Source organism: Colius striatus, unplaced genomic scaffold, assembly GCF_028858725.1.
Source record: "Colius striatus isolate bColStr4 unplaced genomic scaffold, bColStr4.1.hap1 scaffold_40, whole genome shotgun sequence".
Lineage (NCBI taxonomy): Eukaryota > Metazoa > Chordata > Aves > Coliiformes > Coliidae > Colius > Colius striatus.
Window position 1 is genome coordinate 1,965,364 of NW_026908523.1, and position 16,459 is coordinate 1,981,822.

The 16,459-nt window shown below is 47.0% G+C and overlaps 1 long non-coding RNA gene across 1 annotated transcript; it reads right to left on the bottom strand.

The window, feature by feature from the left end:
• Positions 1–2,230: 2,230 nt before the first annotated feature.
• Positions 2,231–7,238, bottom strand: LOC133629396 (uncharacterized). The gene is made up of 6 exons (XR_009821019.1): positions 7,075–7,238; positions 5,205–5,281; positions 4,622–4,680; positions 3,823–3,883; positions 3,261–3,373; positions 2,231–2,358 (listed from the first exon to the last, which is right to left on the bottom strand). It is a non-coding gene; the product is annotated as an uncharacterized LOC133629396 (long non-coding RNA).
• Positions 7,239–16,459: the final 9,221 nt, after the last annotated feature.

Genomic DNA, 16,459 nt, shown 5'->3' on the forward strand with positions numbered 1-16,459 from the left:
CGGGAGAAATGCAACACGACCAACAAGGATGATCAGCAAATCTCACTTTATTTGCAAAGACACCACTCTTTTATAGCATCAATACTCAGCCTGATACATATTGCCAAAGCTAAGCTCATCATTGGCTATTTGTCTAAATGTCAACTCCTCTTAAGAAACATCTTGCTCTACATTTTTGTGGTTAATACATCCTCTTTTTATATCCTGTCTACATGCAGCTGCAAGCAGTCCCTTATCTCAAGGACAATGCACCCTTGGGCTAACCTTTTTTCTATTTAAGACATTTCTATTAGGTTAACATTGCTATGACCTCTTTCTTTCAGCCATACTTGAGCAACACTCTCCACAGTGGTGCAAGGAGTAGGAACAGTGAGAGAAACAACCACGCGGACTCCAAGGTCAGTGATGAAAGAGAGGAGGAGGTGTGCTGGAACAGAGACCTCCCTGCATTCTATGGAGAGAATTGGTGAAGCTGAGATTTGTTTGCATTTCTTTAAAGACCCTGCAGCAGCGGTAGAGACTCATTTTGCTAAAGCTGGCCCCAGTCCAGGGGCAGCGATTCACTTCATTGTTGGCCCCGAGCCAGGGGCAGTGATTTCCTTCTTTATCACTATGGCCAGAGCAGGCCGTGTCCCGAAGGAGGGACCCAATATCCACAGCTGTAACTGTGGGGAGGAACCATATTGGGATTTATCAAAATGAGACAGAACATAGTTAAAAATGTCATCATGAATGCATTCTGTGTCAGACATTCCTGTCAGCCTTTCTTCTAGCTGGCAGAAGGGCAGGGTTGAGGCTATTTTTAGCAGAAGTAGTTAAATTACAAATTCACAAACCTCCTTTATTCTTAGAAGTCAAGATATTTTCGTTTGTTATATCTTAATAATTAAAAGCCCCACTTACCTGTGTAAAATGATGCTCACCTGATGAACCATTTCTGCCTCATCTCCTGAATTAGTGAATGTCAGCACCTTCTGAAGATTACTGCGGGTAAAAGCCAGTATTTTGAGTAACACAGCGGTTCTTTCACTGTCCATACAAGGCTGTACAACCTAAAGGTGGATACAAACCAGAGGGCTGGTAATTCATGTAATCTAGACATGCTTTACTGTGTGTTTCTTCTTTTAAGAAGCACGAAGCATTGTTATATACCAAAGAACATTGGTACATCGTAAATCTCCTGTTGAACTTATAATGTACAAAATACAACTCTCACAAAGGGTGTGAATTTCTGACAGCTTCCAGAAGCAAAATTAAAACCCATCACAATCAAAATCTCACATCGGTATTTTCTTATACGTGTGATTTTTGATGAGTTGTCAGTGTGGAAGTTTCTCACTGAAGTACCACTGAAGAAGTTTCACACTCCATAAGCACAGTGCACTACCTCAGATAGTCTTAAAAAAAGCCCCAAAACATGGACATTTGCAGTGCTGCCAAATCACTAGACTTTTCACAAAAAGTGATGTTTTTCCAGTTTCATGTCATGCTCAGAATGTCTGGTCTTAGAGACTTCCCAACATTTTCAATCCCCAAATGATTATGTTTTGAGTCACAGAAGAATTCAGATCATCCTTGTAACATTTTATACAATTCTTCAGGTCTATACCACACTGACTGGAAGTTCCATGAGAAGACACCTCAGGATATACAGTAGCTTTCTCAAAATATTAGGTCAAATTAATTTCTGCACTGTGTGGCACAGAGCAGTCAAACAAGCATTTTACTAGCTCTGTCTTTGGAAAACTCACTTGTAGTTCTGCCACTCAATCAACAACCACAAAAACATTCTGAACATTCTGGTCACAAACAACTAAGACAGCCTACATTGCATTCAAGTGTCATTCAGACGACAGAAGTATTCTTACTTCCTCAGATTTTCACACTTTTAGCTGCTTCTTTGTTCTGCCCAAGTATTAACAACATTGGATGAAGCTGTCTGGAGCATCTCTGGTATGTTTTCAGTAGCTCAAAACCAAGTTGTGCCTCCTTCCACCCAGGACACAAGATAAGTGCTAGTGGCTAGGTGTGTATGTACAAAAGAGTTACAGTAGAGCATGAGACAACTGTTTAGAATCTTAGTCATTGTACTATTTCAGAATTTAGGGCAAAACTAAAATCTGCAAAACAGGCCTTTCAATGCTTCAAACAGAAGCTTTTAACACCATATCACCTCTTAAATGCAGATGGTACAGGCCCAAGGAACCATGCACCAAGCTGGAGACAAATGGATGTGCAGCAACACACGGTGAAAGGTCCAAAAGTTTCATAGAAGCAGAAACATCTTGTCTTACTTGGAGCTGTGTGAGCCATTTTCAGTGGTCCCTTACAGCCTCAGTGAGTCTATGTTTCTGTGATCTAATGCATTAGAAAATGAATGACAATGTTTTAAAAATCAAACCAGACATTTCCATTTCACTATGTAACAGCCCCTTAAAAATCAAGCTTCATCGAGTATCAAAGTGATATGACATTAACCACTTGTTAGATATTACTTGATAAATAAGTTACAGACTCCCACACTCATGCAGTCCATCTCTGTCAATGTCTAAGCAGATGGCCTAAATAACCTGGGAAGCATCATGAAGATACTCTAAGATGACATCAGATGCACCCATTCTCAACATGCACTACCTTTTGGATCATTCATTGACATTTGCACCTTAGAACACAAAACCTGCAGTACTCTAATATATACATCCTCCACTCCTGTTTCTCAAGGTTTGTAGCAACTGCTCAACTGCAAAAGTGTAAGAATTAGTGGAATATACAAGAAAGGATTATTTCCCTGATATGAGATGGCAACTACATCACATCCTTGAGCTATTGGTGGCCAACAGTAAGATTCAGTGGAGTTAGGGCCTACAACTTTTTTTCCAAGTAAGTTCCTACAGAAAGAGAAATAAAGAGTTCTACCTGAAAATCGTGTGCTTGAAACACCAACAAGGCAACACAAAGCACTGAGCAATTTAAAAGCCTTTGACCCACTGCATAATACATTTCCTTAACACACAATATGATAAGAGTTCTTCTGGGATGAGGAGTTAAATTCTTATATCTAATTCAAATGCCATCATTTGTAGCAGTGGTTGATGGATCAGATGAAACTGTACAATTCTACAGTCTCTCTGAAGCATAATTTACTCAACCGTATGAACAACCTCCTACACATTCCTCAATCAAAATTAGCTACTATAGTATTTAGTATCTGAAAGTTAAGGTATGATACTAGCCTTAAAACACTAAATGTAATGTATTACATTAGCATTATCCTTTCCAGATCTTCAAGAAGTGGTGCTGTTTCCAGAATTGATGGTGGCTTCATTTTCTTGCCAAGAAAGACAAAGTTTCTTTCTTCAAGATTTTGAAAACTCTGAAACCATATGAAATAGATGACAAAGGCAATACTTAGTAGATGGGTTTGAGCTTACATCCAACTTAAAAACTATTTTTTTTGAGAAGAATTAGCCAAAGAAATGTAAACACAAATGAAGTACAACTCACACACACGTCACACAGAACAGTGCTGAGACTCCTACTGTCCCCTGACTTGGCCATTGCCTCTGTTTCTTGCTTTTTTTCTTTTTGTCTCTTCCCCTGCATTTTTTTTGCCCTTCATATTTTCACAGAGGCACCATCAACTTTGCTGGCTTGCTGACCTTTGGTCTGGTCTTGTTGCTGATGTGGCTGGATTCAGTCCCTGATGTCCCTCCACAGAGTCCCTCCACAAAGACCACTCTTGTAGCCTCAACACTACCCACACCTTCCACATATATGACACACATTTGCAGAGGTTAAATTGAAGTTATATCCTGGAATTACCTGTTGCTCATTTTCAGTTCTATGTGTGTTCAAAGGATCACAATTTAAGCACTGCTGAAGCCTGAGAAATATACAAATATTAAATTCAATGTAAATGCAAAAGGAAAGTGTAATCGATAAATATCACCAATATTTCTAAAATGGCACGAAACAGTTCACCTACAAAATATCTCTGATGTATTACCTGTGCCAACAAAAGCCCTCAAATATGAAAGAAGAAATCAAAAAGGACCATTTTGGATGTAAAATTTACTATTAGGTTTTAGGTATCTGAAAATAATCCGAAGACAATTGGTGGGTTCCTCAACTTCAGAAGAAAATCAGATGGGACTGCAGGAAAAAGGTGTCTTAAAGTTGCAAAAACATGAAACAATGTATCTTTGCAACAGTTAAAACTTGAATTAAAAACACTCCTCAGGTTGTTTACATATGCAGCAAGTGATTTGCAGCATAATAAAAGCCTTGCACAAGTCAACTCAGTCAGATTTCATTCAGCTGGAAAACTTTATAAATCACACTAAGAATAAAAGAAGGCAACTGAATATGCTGAGTGTGCAGAAACGTACTGCCTCATCACAGCCTTGTTTTCAAGCTACTGTTTAGAAAGAATTGCTATTTTTACTGTGGTCTGGATAAGTATCAGCAGCTTCTAATGGCCTCCTTCCCCAATACCATGTGCACACATCTTGTCTTACCCTCTGCCCTTTTAGCTGTCTAAGAAGAGTAACTGCAAACATACTACAGCTCCTAATTATCTGGCTACACAATTGGTTCAAATATGTAACATACTGTACCATACCTGTCTGTGTGAACTGCTGGATTTTCCTTGAAAGGCAATCCTGGGATTGTTTTGACAATCTATCAAGAAAAGACAAACCCTTTTCTGGCAGTAAAATACTGTTTAAGAGCAACATTTTAGAAAAAAAAGATTACTGAGCTCAAGGTGGTTTTCTTACCTAACTGAATTTTCTTCATTAAGAATCAAGCATGCAACAAGAACATCAACCACACAGGAGAATCAGTTCATGTTCACAGCTCAAGCTATAGCTTCTGGCAGCTCTTTCTTTGAAGAATCCGCCCCTGTATTCCCCCAACAACTACCAAAAGCTGGCCACACAAAACCACTACACATCTTCACAGCACTAGAGCAAGTGAGCACAAAAGGAGACACAACCTGTTCAAAGTGCATCGTTGCAATCTAAAAAACCAAAACCAGCAGAACCACAAACTTGAAGGACAACGTTCTCTTTTAACTAGATCAAGAGTTAGTCCCAGATTTGTTACATGAAAGGACGTGATAGCTGACTACAGTATTCCTAATCTGCCTTACAGATGCTTCACTTAATTCATTCTGACATTTGAATAGAAAATCTAACACTTACAGATGTGGTAGTTTCACTGTCATCTGTGTTGGAGCTTTGTCATGTCTTTTCAAGAACAGAACCAGATACAGCAAGATCTAGAAAGACAATTTTAAAAGATGCAGAAACATGTTTGTGATTATCTGAATCTATGAAAGGCCAGTGTTTTTACAGTTGGTTGCAACTGACTTCTTTCTCTGCTTGTCTCATTTTCTAATGGCAAAAAGAACAACCAAAAGACAGTTGTATTTACATAAAGATATGCAAATGAACCGAGGGAACAAGGACAGAGGATATTTATAGTGATTCAAGTCTGTTTTAAACAAGACAACTCACAGAAAACATTCAAGTTACCTCTGTGTAGAGAAATCCCTCTAAACTCAAATCAAACAGTAAGGTATCACTGATCAATGCTACAAGTTATTTCAACAGTATCTAATGCTTTTCAGCATATCAACAAATGACCCTGCAACTCACCCTTTGTCTTATTAAGTACAAAATGCTTTAGAATATTCCTGCATCTGCTGATTTGATTGCTCTTTGTAAAGTCTGATACATAGGCAGTGTTTGTTAGGATACCTTTTGTTCCACTTGTTGGATTCCAACTGATACAGTAGTTCAATATATCCAGGTAAAGACAAATGATGCACTGCATGAATGATTGCTGCCAACACACACGGTTCCCACTTGTTTCAGGATCTGTTGATACCTTCTGCTGGAGCACCACTGTCCTCAAATCAACTGCAGGATTAACAACTTTCATTGGAAGAGAGTCAAGATTTAATGATGTTTGGGTCTCCTGATAATCTGCTGAACTCACTGCCTTCTCTTCAGCTTGCTCAAAATGAGCAAAGCTGCTTAAGACGAGATCATCATTAATGCATACCTAAAAAACCCAAGTCTTTGACTGACCAGAATCAACAAGCAAGTCACCATCACATACTGCTTTAGAATTTATTTGAAGCTGGAGACAACAGGAAGACATATGCAGTATGTACAAATGCTTTCTGAAGAGTACTCATTCCAGGGCAGGAAAGTTGGTCATATCTTCCTCTATGTTCTCCAAACAGGTGTTACTTACCAGTTTCATGCTTTTGCCTAAAATTCTGTGCTCAGTTTTCTATGAGCTTTAAACATTTTTAGAAAAACTATCTTAACAGTTTTATGTCCCTTTGATTCAGAGTGCACCCAAACCTGGCAGGAAAAAACAATATTCAGCTTCAAAGTTCTTACTGGCTCAGAGAGAAGTGACACTTGCCAACTGTGATTCTGAACAGAGAAGGTATTCAAATTAAGATGTAATCCAAGTTATTGTCTACAGTGAAGACCACAGCTCTAATGTTAAAAGTCTTGGTAAAATACTCCAAATGGCAGCAGTTTTCAAACACATTTATTTTTGTCTACTAGGCAGCTGCTTAAGTCTGACAGTAGCTGCAGCAGAGATTTAGCAGGAGTTACGCACTTTGGTAAGTGCAACGAGCTTTCTTCCTTTCTCCCAACTGTTTGGGAACTCAGCCTTATGCACATATGAACTTGTATTTATTTTCATAACACCATGCAACTGCCTTCTTGAAATATCTTGAAGTGTATCACAAAGAAGGACAAGAGTACAGTAAATTCACATAGTTGTTCATCTGAAGTACTTGGGGGACTTCATTTGCTTGTCAATACCTTCCAAAGCGGTTCACAAGTTTCCACCTCACAGAATTCATTCCAAAGTTCACAAACAACAGATTTAGAAAATAAATCTTCTAGTAAGTTAATGATTGCACTTCTACTGTATTTACAAAATTCACTTGCAAATAACACTTTTCGGTCTTAAATTTGTCACAAAGTTATAACTTCTATAGGACAGTGCACAAAGAGGTTTGTAGAGATAAAAATATCTTACCTTTTCACCTTTTATTGTCACATAAAGGAAAACATCAGATGTGGTATCTTCTACAGCACATACTCTGGCTGTCGTCTGGGTAGTAGCAAAACTGAGTGATGGTGTTTCAATGACGCAGCTGCCTGTTCTTTCCTGCTCTTCTCCAGCCCAGTGTTTCCTCACTAACCCAGCATCTGGAAGAGCAAACAATGGGTGTTTTAAAAGTCTCCCTCTCACTGCAGTGGTGACAAGTTTCTGTTGATCTCCTGGGGACTTTACTTTGGGTTTGGTTTGACATTTTGGCCACCTGGACTTGAGAATTCTCCCTCCCTTTTCCACCCGCCTTTTCACATTTGTTGCCTGGGATTCTCCCTTTACAGTTCTTGCTGGCCATTTATCCAGACTCTGTGCTCTGCACTTGAAACAACCAGCAGATGATTTCTGATGGAACCTGAGGCTCTCTACACCGGCCTGATGCAAAGGCAATTTGCATCAAAACTCCTCCAAAATCCTTTTTTTTCTCTCAGAATTGCACCAAAACCTAATTTTATCCCTCAGAACTCCCCCAAACCCCACTTTTTCCCCTCAAAACGATTCCAAAACTCCACTTTTTCCCTCAAGATGGCACGTTTTTACCCAGCAGTTCCCAAAAATCCCACTTTTTCCCTCACAATAGCACCCAAAACCCACTTTTCCTCTGAAAATACCTCCAAAACCTCACTTTTTCACTCAGAACTCCACCAAAACACCACTATTTCCCTCAAAACTGCACCAAAACCCCGCTTCTTCCTCACAAAGTTCCCCAAAACTGCACTTCTCCCCTCAAAACTCCACCAAACCCCACTTTTTCCCCTAAAAACTGCACCAAAACCCCATTTTCCCCCTCAAAACACCACCCAAACTCCACTTTTACCCTCAGAATTTCCCCAAAACCCCACTTTTCCCCTCAAAACCCCACCAAAACACTTGTTTTTTCAAACATCCACCCAAACCCCACTTTTTCCCTTTAAAAATTTACCAAAACCCCACTTTTTCCCTCAAAACTCCACCCAAATCCCACCTTTTCCCCTCAGAATTGCACCAAAACCTCATTTGATCCCAGAACTCCACTGCTTTTGGCCCTCAGAAATGTACTCCATCCCCACTTTTCCTCTCAAAACTCTTCCAAACTACACTTTTCCCTGCAAAGCTGCACCAAAACCCACTTTTTCTCCTAAAACTCCAACAAAACCTCACTTTTGCTCTCAGAAATAAACAAAAACTCTACTTTTTCCCTCAGAATTGCTCAAAAACACCGCTTTTCCTCTAAAAAATTCCACCCAAATCCCAACTGTTTTCCTTTAAAATGCCACCCAAACCTCACTTTTCCCCTCAGATTTGCCCCCACACCTCATGTTATCCCTCAGAAATCCCACAAACCCCCTCCCTCAGCACCCAACCCCCTCCCTAGCTCCTTCCCCAGCACCCAAACCCCCTCCCCAGCACTCAAACCCCCTCCCTCAGCACCCAGAGCCCTCCCCAGCACCCAGCCCCCCTCCAAAACTCCTTCCCCAGCACCCAAACCCCCTCCCCAGCACCCAGGCCCCCTCCCAAACCCCCTCCCTCAGCATCCAAACCCCCTCCCTATCCCCCTCTCGAGCACCCAAATCCCCTCCCCAGCTCCCAGGGCCCTCCTCAGCACCCAAACCCCCTCCCTCAGCACCCAAACCCCCTCCCAAACTCCTTCCCCAGCACCCAACTCCCCTTCCCCAGCACCCTGATCCCCTCCCTCAGCACCCAACCCCCTCCGTAGCTTACAGAGCCCTCCTCAGCACCCAAACCCCCTCCAAAACTTCTTCCCCAGCACCCAAACCCCCTCCCCCAGCACCCAGCCCACCCCAGCACCCAGCCCCCCTGAAAACTCCTTCCTCAGCACCCAAGCCCCCTCCCCAGCACCCTGAGCCCTCCCCATCCCCACCCCCCATCCCATCCCCCCCCCAATACCCCATTAACCCCTTCTGTGCCGCCGCCCTCCCCAGACGTGGACGAGTGTTCGGGCCCCCCCCGCTGCCAGCCCGGCCGCTGCCTCAACACCGCGGCCTCCTTCCGCTGCCTGTGCCCCCCCCCGGCCTGGCCCCGCCGCTGCTGACGCCCCCCCGCTGCCTCCCCCGCGCCTGAGCCGCCCCCCGCCGTATTTATTGTGTAGATAAAGAGATTTAAGGCGGGGGGAGGGGGGGGGGGGGGCGGCATTGTGGCCCTCGGGATGATGGCGTGGGGGGGGGGGGGGGCACCTATGTGTGTGTCCCCCCTTGGCACCCGCTGTGCTCCCCCCTCTCAGTGTTGGGGGGTCGTGGGGGGAAGTTTGGGGGACCCCCCACCCCAACACACACTGTTACAGAATAAAGGTTTTGTATAAAATGAGGGGGGTTTGTTTCGCACCCCCCCCCGTGAGAAATGGACGGGCCGAGGGGAGGGGCGGGGCCTGGCGCTGAGGGGAAAAGGGGCGGCTTTGGGTCTAACGGCGGGAAAAAGGGGGTTTGAGGGGAAAAATGGAGGTTTAGAGGGGAAAATGGGAGGTTTTGGGGTCTTAAGGGATAAAAGGGGTTTTGAGGGCAATAAGGGGGGGGTTTGAGGGGAAAAATGGAGGTTTTGAGGGGAAAATGGGAGGTTTTGGGGTCTAACGGGATAAAAGAGGGGTTTTGAGGGGAAAAGGAGGGTTCTGAGGGGAAAAATTGAGGTTTTGAGGGGAAAATAGGAGGTTTTGGGCTCTAAAGGGACGAAAGAGGTTTTGAGGGGGAAAAAGGGGGGGGTTGAGGGGAAAAATTGAGGTTTTGAGGGGGAAAAGGGGGATTTTGGGGTCTTAAGGGATAAAAGGGGGGGTTCAGTCGAAAAGGGGGGTTTTGAGGGGATAAAAGGGGTTTTGAGGAGAAAATGGGAGGTTTTGTGGTCTTAAGGGATAAAAGAGGGGGTTTGAAGGGAAAAAGGGGGGATTGAGGGGAAAAACGGAGGTTTTGAGGGGATAAAGAGGGGTTTAGGGGTCTTAAGAGTTAAAAGAGGAGTTTTTGAGAGGAAAGAAGGGGTTTTAGTAGGAAAAAGGGAGGTTTTGAGTAGAAAAAGGAGAGATTTGGGGATCTTAAGTGTCCTGGTTTAGGCCCATTAGGGAACAAAGACCACGATTAGCCTCCAGTATGGAAGAGGCTGAGAATTGCTCAAGGGCAGGGAGAGCTTAATTGCCGCTTAAGGTTCAGGACAAAGCAGACCAGGCCACTCGGTTTGGGGAAGAAAACAGAGAAACAATTTAATGCGAAGTCAACTAAAACATACCCCAAAACATAACCAAAATGAAACAACACAGAGCAATACATCAATGAAGAGTCCAACCAGCCTTTTTAGGAACACCTTCTTGCCACCCCTCTCCTCTTCCCGGGCTCAGAGCCCTGATCCCGGGGCTTTTACCTTGTCCCCCGCTGAACGGTTCGGGGGGGCAGGCAATGGGGGTCTCAGTTAGTCTGTTCCCGATAGCTTCTGCCGTTTGTCCCTCCTCAGGACGGGTGAACTCCACACCAGTCCTCCCTGCGAGTCCATGGGGTAACTCACACGCATGGCAGCCCTGCACGGGCTGCTCCGATGCCCACTGACTCCAAAGGCTGCAGCTCGTCTCTGCCTCTCGTGTGGGGCTGCTCTGCGGCGTGCAGGCTCTCCAGCACGGCCTGGGCCATGGCCCCTCCCCACACAGTCCCTCTCCCGTCCGGGCTCACTCACAGGGAGCTGCTGGGAACTCTCGGTCCTGCCATGGATCTCCATAGGCTGCAGGGGCACAGATGCATTCTCGCAGCGGCTTGCAGAGGGGTCTCTGGTCTGTTGCTTCTCCTTCCTTCCTCCTTCTCTGGCTGAAGGGTCCGCGTGGTTGCCTCCATCTCGTGTCACTCTTACACCTCCTGCCTCGCATTCCAAATTCCTGTCCCCTAAATAATGATCGCAGAGGCGCCAGATTGGCCCAGCCGGGCCGGAGGTGGGTGTGAACCCAGGAGCCGGGGGAGAGTCCGCAAACTCTTTACCGGGTCTCCACTGCAACCCGCTCCCCCTGTTACTAAGCCAAAAGCTGCTCCTTGCTAAACCAGAACACAAATAAACAAAACCTCTACTTTTTCCCTCAGAATTGCTCAAAAACCCCTCTTTTCCTCTATCAAATTCCACCTAAATCCCAATTGTTTTCCCTCAAAATGCCACCCAAACCTCACTTTTCCCCTCAGATTTGCCCCCACACCTCATGTTATCCCTCACAACTTCCACAAACCCTCACTTTTCCCCTCTAAATCCCAACAGAAAACAGCTTGTTCCTTCAAACCTCCACCCAAACCCCCACTTTGGACCTCAGATAGTTACCAAAACCTTCCTTTTTTTCCTCACAACTCCACCCAGACCTCACACTTTCCCCTCAGGATTTCCCCAAAAGCTCACTTTTCCTCTCAAAATTCTACCAAATCAAACACTTTTCCCCACAGAAATACCCTCAAAACCCCACTTTTGCCGCCTCAGAAAACCACCAAAACCCCCACTTTTCCCCTCAGACATGCCCAAAAACCTCCTTTCATCCCTCACAACTCCACTGAAACCACACGTTTTCTCTCAGAATTGCGCCAAAACCTTATTTGATCCCTCAGAACCCCCCCAAACCCTCCTTTTCTTGTCAAAACTCTACCAAAACCCCACTTTTTGCCACCTAAGTTCCCCAAAAACCCATTTTCCCACTCAAAACGCCACCCAAACCTCACTTGACTTCTGAGTTGCCCCCAACCTCATTTTATCTCTCAGAACTCCCCTAAACCCTCACTTTTCCCCTCAAAACCCCAACAAAAACACACTTTTTCCTTGCAAACTCCACGCAAATCCACACTTTTTCTCTCAGAACTGAAACAAAACCCCATTTTATCCCAGAACTCCACCGCTCTTTGCCCTCGCAAATGTACTCAATCCCAGCTTTCCCCTGCAAAACTGCACCAAAGCCCCACTTTTTCTCCCAAAACTCCAACAGAACCCCACTTCTCCTTTCAGAAATAAACCAAAACACCACTTTGCCCCTCAGAATTGCTCCAAAACCCCACTTTTCCTCTCAAATCTACACCCAAATCCCTATTGCTTTTTCCCTCACAATTACTCCAAAACCTCTTTTAATCCCTCAGAATTCCCCCAAAACCCCACTTGGTCCTTCAAAACTCACACAGAACCCCTTTTCTCCTCACATCTTCCCCAAAGTCCCTCTTTTCCCCTCAGAATTACTCCAAAACCTCACTTTTTCCATCCAAACTCCACCTAAGCCCCACTTTTGCTCTCAGAAATTTACCAAAACCCTGCTTTTTCTCTCAAAACACCACCCAAATCCCACCTTTTCCCTCAGAAATGCCCCAAAACCTCATCTTTTCCCTCAAAACTCCACCCAAATGCCACTTTTCTTTCTCAGAAATGTACTCAAACCCCACTTTTCCCCTCAAGACTGTTGCAGGCACCTGGAAGATCTCGGGTTGGAACGCCAGAGGTGGAGGCTACAGAAGAGGTGGGCATGGGATGGAGTGAAAGGATGACTTGGGTCAGCAGATAAAAGCACATGGTGTAAACAATGAGTTGGAATCAAGCATCATCCATACTGGGTGCGCAGTGATCTTGTCCCCTCAGCGGGGGCAGATCCTTCGGATCCTGCAGGCTCTTGTGGATTGACTCTGAGCGCTCACTCAAATTCACACAGCACGTGCCTTCACAGCCCTCACAGCCCCGTCCTTGTGCCAGCCAGAAACAATCTGCGGAGGCTCTGTTCTGCAAAGGAGCGTGTCTGATGGAGCCTGCATCGGGTAACCATCCAGTTAGTGCTGCTGAAGTACTGCTGCTGCATTTTGCAAGCCAGCATCCTCATCTTGAAGCGTTGCTAAAGCTTGAGCAGTCCCAATAGCCAGAGAAACTGTCAGTAGGTGCAGCTGTACCTACTGAGACCGAGTGGATCTCGTCCTGTGACATCTGCTCAAGTGACCCAGGCGTTCTGTTGGGGCTGGGTGACTGCCCGTCCTCCTGTTGTCACCCATCACAGCGTTCCTGTAAGCACCCAAATCCCATTCCTGTGAACCTCTCTGGCGTTACTCCGCTCAGCGTCACGCTCTCGCTGCTCTGAAGCGGCCGCACGGACAGCGCAGGATCACACTGTGGTCCAGATCCCGTGCGGGCACCAGCACATCCCCAGCCCCAAGGGCCTCAACGCAAGGCTCCTTCCCACGGCCCCACAGCCGAGTCTTGGGCACGGAACAAAGGCTGAGTCTGGGACGCAGGAGAAGCCCCAAAATGACGCTGCACGTGTGTCAGAGCTGCCCGATCCCCGTTGGAAACACTGAACACAGATGTGGGTTGCACACTCACTCAGAAGGCAGATGCCCCGTGGTCCCTCTCTCGTTCAGTCAGCGTCTGTTCAGGTGCTTTGTGGGCACGTTCAGCCACAGCTGCCCAGGGCCATGTGGGATTCCTGCTGTGGCGCACGCCCCGCTCTTGTAAAAGCAGTTGTGTGGCTCTGGATAGAAATGCAGCCCCACTGCCAAGTTGTAACGTGCTGTGGGGCTCCCAGGGAGGCACCAGCAGCCAACCCGAGACGCTGCACGCCACGACTTGTTTCTCCTGGCTGTGTGGTGGCAGAAATAACTGCAGAATGTGTCTATGGCGACATGCACCAAAACGACCCAGTTCAGTGCCTGAGGCTCTCTGCACCGGCCTGATGCAAAGGCAATTTGGGGAGGAGGTGCAATTTGGGGATGAGGTGCCCAGTAACTCATCCAGGGGCAACGGGAACAGATGATCACTTGCCCCACGTGTTCCCAGGGACTGAATGAGATGTGTCCTACGTCAGAAGAGAAATGGCTTGATACTCATGACTCTGCTGGAGGTGATGCTTTTTGGCAGCAGGACTCCCAAACCCAAACCAGCCAGGCAGAGCAGAGTCACTTTCTGCGTTTTGACCTCTGCTTTAAAAAGAAGAAGAGGGATGGCAGCGGGGTGTTGATATCAGTCACTTCTCCTCCCAAAACAAGGACAACCCACGTGTCAGAGGGGGATGAGGGAAAGCAAGAATAAAGGAAAAGATGACAAAGGAATGTATCAAGTGCAGCACAACCTCCCTGGCCCTGCTGCCCACACTCTGCTTGCTGCCCCCAGGCTGCCATTGGCTTCTTGCCCACGAGCCCATGTTGCTGCTCATGGTTCTTTGCTGCCCAACAGCACTGTCAGGTCTTTCTCCTGGAGCTGCTCTCCAGCAGGTCCCCCTCAGCCTGTGCTGGTGCTGGGCTTGTTCCTCCCCAGCTGCAGGACTCTGCCCTTGCCCTTGGTGCCCCTCAGCAGGTTCCTCTGTGCCCAGCTCTAATAAGTTCATGCCAAGTGTCTTCTCCAGTTCAAGTCAGAAAAAGGTTTTTTTCTAAGCAGAATTTGTCATTTCTGGGGCAGGGGCATCTGTAGAAATAAGCCACTGAAAGTGAGCCAGCTGAAAATGAAGCCACTGGATAAAAAGTGTGCAGTTGGCTCGTGCCTGAGGGAAGGCAGAGCACTGCTACTGGCTATTTGCAAAGTCCTTTTGTTACTGAGACTTGCCAAATCCACTTCTCTCCTTCTGAAACAACAGATTCTGTTCCAGATACATTCCAGATGATATTCCAGATGGCTAGTTCAATGCAGATGTTCAGCTGTGAAGCTGCAACTGCCAAAGGTATTTACTGCAACAAGTAACTCCAGCACCGAGGTGGATCTAATGTCAGTCCCTGCCAAACAGGAGCTTTTGAGCCCTACTTTGTCATGCTACTGTACTGCAATGCTAAAGCCGCCCACTGGAGTCTTACAAGAGCTAATGACAAGATACAGGATTGATTCACTCCAATAGTTTTCCAGGCAAACAAGACATGTGAAGCAGCACACTGTGAAACGGAAACAAGGGTGATGGAGAACATCTGAGGGGAGAAGGAGTCCCCTGACCTCTGACAGGAAAAGGAGATACTGGAGAGCGAGAGATGCAAACAAGGGACTAGAGAAGCCTACTGATAGAAGTCAACCAGCTCGCTGAGGAACAAGAAAGGCAGCATCAGCTCTGTGAAGCAAAGGCACTGTAGAGCTGTGTGACTGGAGTGACTGATGAAAGGCACCATCAGAACTGCCATATGGCTGGTTTCTCAGTGGCAGAGGCCTGTTTTCACTTGAGGCTGCTGCAGAGCTGTGAAAGCCCCTCTTCTTCTCCAAGAGAAGGGGAGGAAGTTCCTGAGTTCTCGCTGTCATCTTTTTGAAGTTCCTCTTCACATTTGCCTGGACATTAGTTTGGGAAACACCAGAGGATTTTTCTGACACAACTGAAAAGACTGCTTGTGGCATAGGCCTGGATTGTGAGACGGCACTTGGAGATGCCCAAAGCGTGGGGATGCCTCACACACACAAATGGGCACCTCACACACACAAATCCTTGGAGGGGACAAGCAGGAGGTGGGCAAATGCTGCCCTTGTGTTGGTCTGAGCAGGCTGGGAGGGGATGGGCTTGCAGGGCCCCCACCCTCTGCGACCCCTCAGGCCCCACAGGAGTGGAGGCCCCTCAGTGGCTGCTGCAGGACAGTTGGGGGGATAAGGAGAGCAAAATCCCCCTTGTGCAAACTGGTGGCCCCCGAGGGCTGGGGCTTCCCTTGAGCCCCCTGGCTGAGCCCATCTCCCTGCTCTCCCCCGGGGGAATCACCCCGTACACTCTCCTCCCCAGAAGGGTTTTACCCCCTTTAGGAGCCCTGGCCAGCAGCACACGCGGTGCTGCACCGCTGGGACGGGCCCTGGCACGTGCTTCCCACGCACCCGCAGCCACTGCGGGATTTGCTGGCACTGCCCCAACACCTCTGTCCTCACACAGCGCCCAGACAGGTCTCTTTCTTTGCTGTCCCCTCGGCCTTGGGGGCGTCTCCACTGGATGGTGCTGCTGAGAAAACCCAGTGCGGGCAATGAGGAGGCTGGGGGTGGGATCCCAGGGATGCTGCAGGACTCGCCGTAGCCCACAGCTGGGGCCAGGACAGCAAACCCAGCAGCAGCAGCAGACCCCAAACTGTGTCCTGCTTCCCCCCAAACCCTCACCAAGGATATGGGGCTGGTAGAGCCCAAATTAAAGATTGGATTCTGCTTTTAGCCCCATGATGACATCCCTGACACCTCCTCCCTGCCCCCTGCCATCCATTAACAGAGACCAGCGAGGAGCCCCCCTCCGCGGCCGAGGGGGCTGAGCCCCCAGGTCCTGGGGCTGGGTGTCCAGCCAGGGCTGGGCTGGTGAGGTGACCCCTTCCTGCAGGGCAGAGGGAGGGGAGCCAGGCCATGCTGCAGGGACACCAGGAGGCAACGGGGCCTTTTGCTTTTTCTTTTGCATTTAATTTTGATGAACACTGTG